Here is a 5,173-nt window from a genome sequence, read left to right as displayed (position 1 = left end):
CACAATCCTTAATGTTTGATGAAAAAACTACATTCATAATAAATAAAACATAAATATTTTAAAAACTATACTATTTGGAAACTATACTATATAAAAAAACTTCTAAATGAATTCATTTGACCCCCAAAAAGATAATGTAAAAGTGGTTTTTTATCAGCATTTTGATAGGTGTGAAGGAGACTCCGTTGCAAGTATGATTTAGAAGTAGAGAGGTTATATCCAATAAATTTTGATCTAAGAGCCTTTGATCTAACTCTCCTCAATTAATTCCTTCAAATGGGACCTCTTCAAGCTTAAATCATTATATTTTCTAAAAAATGTATGATTTCAACAAAAATCGGGATGTACCAAAAGGTGTAACCTAGTATTGCGGGATTACCCCAATATGAATGCACGCGATATAATATTGCCTAGTCATTGAAGCTCCCATGTCTTATCTCTTCTAACACTAGTCCCTCATTTCTTGTAACTAGATTCTTCTACTTTGGTAACTTTGGCTTTCTCTCTTGGTAAGTCCAACATTGGGAATGGCTGGGCATCCATCTTTTACTCCTTTAAAGGACTTCTCGTTCTTGAATATCAGGGTCTTCTAGTCCATTTGTGTTATATCAATATTAAAAATGGCCAAATTATATATATTCATCTCCTCGTAGGAGAGGTTAATCCTTCTACCATCTTCTTTTAGGTTATTTACAATTCACAACTATGCAACCATGTAGACCAACTTGAGATCCATTCTACAAAAATCTTTGACCCTAACTTCACAATCCTTTGTTTTATTGGCCCAATGATCTTCAATCTTCATTGTATGTCTAACATAGGCTCTTATAATAATATTGATTTTCCTAATTGGGTCAAAGTGCCCTAAATTACATCATCATAAGGAGTCCTTACATCATAGGTAGCCAAATCAATCTTTATTTTAGTTGTTGTCTTCATATCAAGATATGTATGTGCATCAATTTTAATGGAAAAGTGAATAAAGGCTTGTGTTTAGTTACAATGATTTTATGATCTTCGCCTATTTGTCTGCATATATAGCTCTGCCAAACCTCTGAATTTTTGTAGCTACATCTACTAGCATTCTCTTGAAAAAATCTCCTTCTAGGTGTCTGGTTATAGAAAATACAAAGATATCATTTACCACATAGTAGTATTCTTGACTCCTTATTAGATTCAACTGCACAAGTAATACCTATAGATCCTTATCTTTGGATCCCTTCTTGATCCCATTATGGTCATCCATAGAAATGTTTCTTGAGCAACAAGAAAATAAACCAAATAAGATGTCATGTAAAATCTTGGTTCATTCTTGATCACTATCAACTATTCATGCAATTGGTCACAAATAATGGTACCCCAAACAATGTGCTCCTTCTAAGAAAGGATTATCTTAATGAAGAGAAGAATTGAACAATGAGAATATTTGGCATTTGGAAATCCCATGACCTTACTTAGAAGAGTCACTTGATCCTTAGCATCTTCGTGAAGCACAATCCCGTGAATGACATTTGCCAACTTGGTGAGCACCTTTCTTGGACTATCTATCATATTCTTATTAATCCAGATTGTTGGTTCACTAGGCTCTTTGTAGTATTCAATTAATATCTCTATAACTTCATGAATGAGTAGTTTATATAGGTGGGTATATGAAATACTCTCTCAATGTTATTTGGAGAATTGTTAAGGACTACTCCATTTGGTTCAAACACCTTCAAATATACAACATTATAGTGTTTTACAAGTTACCTCAGATCCTCGACATATGATAGATCATCGAATCCTTTATTTTCAAAGTTTAAGTGTTGGGGGTTCCAAGGAACTTTACAATTCCAAAATTTGAACAAGGAACTTAATACCCTCGATCCCTAGCATATGTTTGCTTTAGTCAATTTTTTACTTTGATATTTGAAGGTTGAGTATTTAGGTAACTTAATGTCAATTTTGAACATAGTAGAGACTATGTCTAATTCCCAATCTCATTAGTTTTTCTATCTCAAAGTTTTGGGTCCAAATTTTCAATGGTTTCATGGGTCTTTACATAGGTTTCATCGATCAAATTTTCAAGAGCATAACAGTTGATTCATCTTAGAGTCATCAATTTCAAACATCAATATTGAAATTGTTTGTATCATTAATTGCCTTCACCCTGGTTTGACTCAATATTTTCCACATGCGAGAACTTTTAGGGTTTTTTGAATGAATAGTTACACTCATGGGATTCTTCAATTTTTATTCCACCCTACCTACAATCAACTATTGTTTATTCTTTTACAAGACAAGGTCTTTAACACCTTAATGCAGATTCATTATGTGATCTAGGGAATGCTTGACAAACATACTCTTTACCCAATCCAACAAAGATGACCTAATGATAAAGAGGTGCTAATTGAGGGAGGATATAGGTAGGAGAGGGGCAAAAACATGAACATGGAAGAAAACAAAAGACAACATTGAAAACCCTAACTTAACCTCAAGTACAAACAAAACAAAACAAAATGAGAAAAATGACAAAACTAACTTGCAAAGACAAGCTCGATCCCCACACCAAATGTCAAGAATGATCACTCCAAGCTCTAAAAACCCTCCTCACCATCACTGATCTCCGACGGTCAAGGATAGGTTCAACATAAAATTTCAAATGAAATAGTACAAATGAAAGTAGTACCTAGAGCCCTATTTATAGCTAAATTGGCTGACATAGGTTGGGTCCTTTGGGATAGTAAGTTGGTGTTTAGAGGTTTACTTGTTGCTAAGGGAATCTTTGACCCCTTATCCTTGAAGCCCAACTAGGCAAGTGATTGGGGATTGGGGGTGATACATACCTTATCTTCCTAGAAAGGGGAGAAATAAAGGAAGCTTGAAGGCTAATTCCCAAAAGGGAGGAAAAAGGGAAAAAAGACAACCGGAAAAAAAATGAGAGAAAGAGAGCCAAGAAGAGGAGAAAAGCAAAAACAAAAAAAATAGGGTCCCAATTTGGCCAAGTTATCAAGCAAGGTGTGAGTTGTAGAGCATAATAGGTATGTAGCTAATCATTAGGGAGGTGTATAAAAAATAGTTTGATGGTTTGAAGTTGTTCCTAAACTTGATTAATCCTCCCTGTTTAGTTTACACAAAGAAAATAAAATGAGAAAAATGACCAAACTAAATTTTGCAAAGATAATCCCAACCCCCACACCAGACACCAAGAATGATCACTCCAAGATCTAAAAACTCTCCTCACCAACACCAATCTTTGAGGGTCAAGGATAGGCTCAACACAAATTTGCAAGTAAAATAGTGCAAATGAAACTTGGTAGAGCAGGCTATTTATAGCTAAATCGGTTGACGTAGGTATCAACTACCACATTAAATGTATGCAAGTTGGGTTCTTTGGGATAGTAATTGGGGTTTAGGGTTTTCAGGTTTAATTGTTACCAAGTGAACCTCAGATCTTTGATCCTTGAAGCCTAACTAGACAAACGATTGGGCATCAAGGGTCAAGCATCCCTCATCTTCCTAACAGAAAGAAAAATGAAGGAATCTTGACGGATAATCCCAAAAGGGGAAGAAAAAAGTTAAAAAGACAAGCAAAAAAAAAAAATGAGAGAGAAAGAGAGAGCCAAGAAGAGGAGAAAACCAAAAATAAAAAATTGGGGGCCCCAAGTTGGCCAACTAGTCAAGTGAGGTGTGACTTTTAGAGCACAATAGGTATATATAGGTAATCATTGAGCGAATGATGCCCCTATTACCCAGGTCAAAAGGGGAGCTGTATTAAAAATAGCTCCATGGTTTGGGGTTGTTCCCAAACTTTACCCTCTCTCTTTAGTCTACTTCAAGTTGAGGTTGACATTTGTATCAATTGGTTCTTAACTCCCTATTCCAATTTATGTTTCCCTCCTATCTAGGTCTAAGGCGAAAAATAATAATTTATGATCATTAAGATTATCTAGTCCAGGTTTGTTGTGTTTGAGTTTCCAAATCAATTTCAATCTTGGAGAACTTTAAAAGCCATTTCCATTATTGTCTATCTCGAATGTCATCATAGATAGGGCTAAGAAAGAGACATTAAGAATACATGTGTAGAAGATAATGAATCTCTTAGACATAGCTTGTCCTACTCATTATGAGGTGATTACCTAAAACATAAAACCTAAGACCCACTCAAAAATAAATTTATCATTGATTTGTCATGATAAAAGTCTAGGAGCATGCTCTACTAAAAAGAAGTGTCTTGTCATATCATATGGAAATCCATCTTTCACTAGTACTTATGTAGTTAATAGATGCTAATAGCTAGCCAATATCATAGTTTATATAGATTTTTGCTAGTGGCATGCAAATGATGGTACTATAGTCTATCTATCTCAAGAGTTCAATATAAGAATTTTGATATATTAAAAGAAATGTATGGGCTTCTATTGTTATATTTTGCTTAAGGTATGGTTCTTTTGGTTCCCATTATTAAATTGGTCTAGGATTTTAATACCACAAACTACAATCTTTGGAGAGGTAAAACCATAAATCATCTTGATTATGTTTGTCCAATTCTAATGACTCAAATTTTTAGTGGGCTATGGAATCTTATTAATGTTTGTATAGGTTGTGTTGTTACTTGATATACCCTTTTTGGTGATTGAGGATGAACCCATAATGTAGTATGGGATGCACTTGTTTTCTTTTTCATGTTCTCATCTTATTATAAAGGCTTAGGTGTTAGTTAAATGGGTTATGAGATGACACTTACAACAAAGACAAATCTGTTTTTTGGCCAAAAGATCACTATGTGTGCATATGGTGTATGCATGAGCTAGTCATTATGTGTACATGTGTTGTATGGATGAGCTTATAATTGCATGTACATGTAATGCACATATGCAATGGACATTATTTTTGAGTATTTAAATGAAATTATGTCAAAAGCTATGCATATTGGTATATAAATATTGGAGTTCGAATTCAATTTAAATACTCGAAAATAAGTAATATATAATACATTTTATATTAACACTGATACATTTTACAATGAGAGGCTCTGCCAATGATGTAATAGGCATGGAAAAAATTGTGTGATTTGAGATTAAAATCTCAGGATTGTTACAAGTGATAATGCCACAAAAAATTAAATGTGCTTCATATCCTCCCCCAAGATACAGGGGTCTACAAGTACAATAGATTGCAGGTTATATATATT

Source organism: Cryptomeria japonica, chromosome 10 (assembly GCF_030272615.1).
Source record: "Cryptomeria japonica chromosome 10, Sugi_1.0, whole genome shotgun sequence".
NCBI classification, from domain to species: Eukaryota; Viridiplantae; Streptophyta; class Pinopsida; order Cupressales; family Cupressaceae; genus Cryptomeria; species Cryptomeria japonica.
This window is presented reverse-complemented; position numbering follows the sequence as displayed.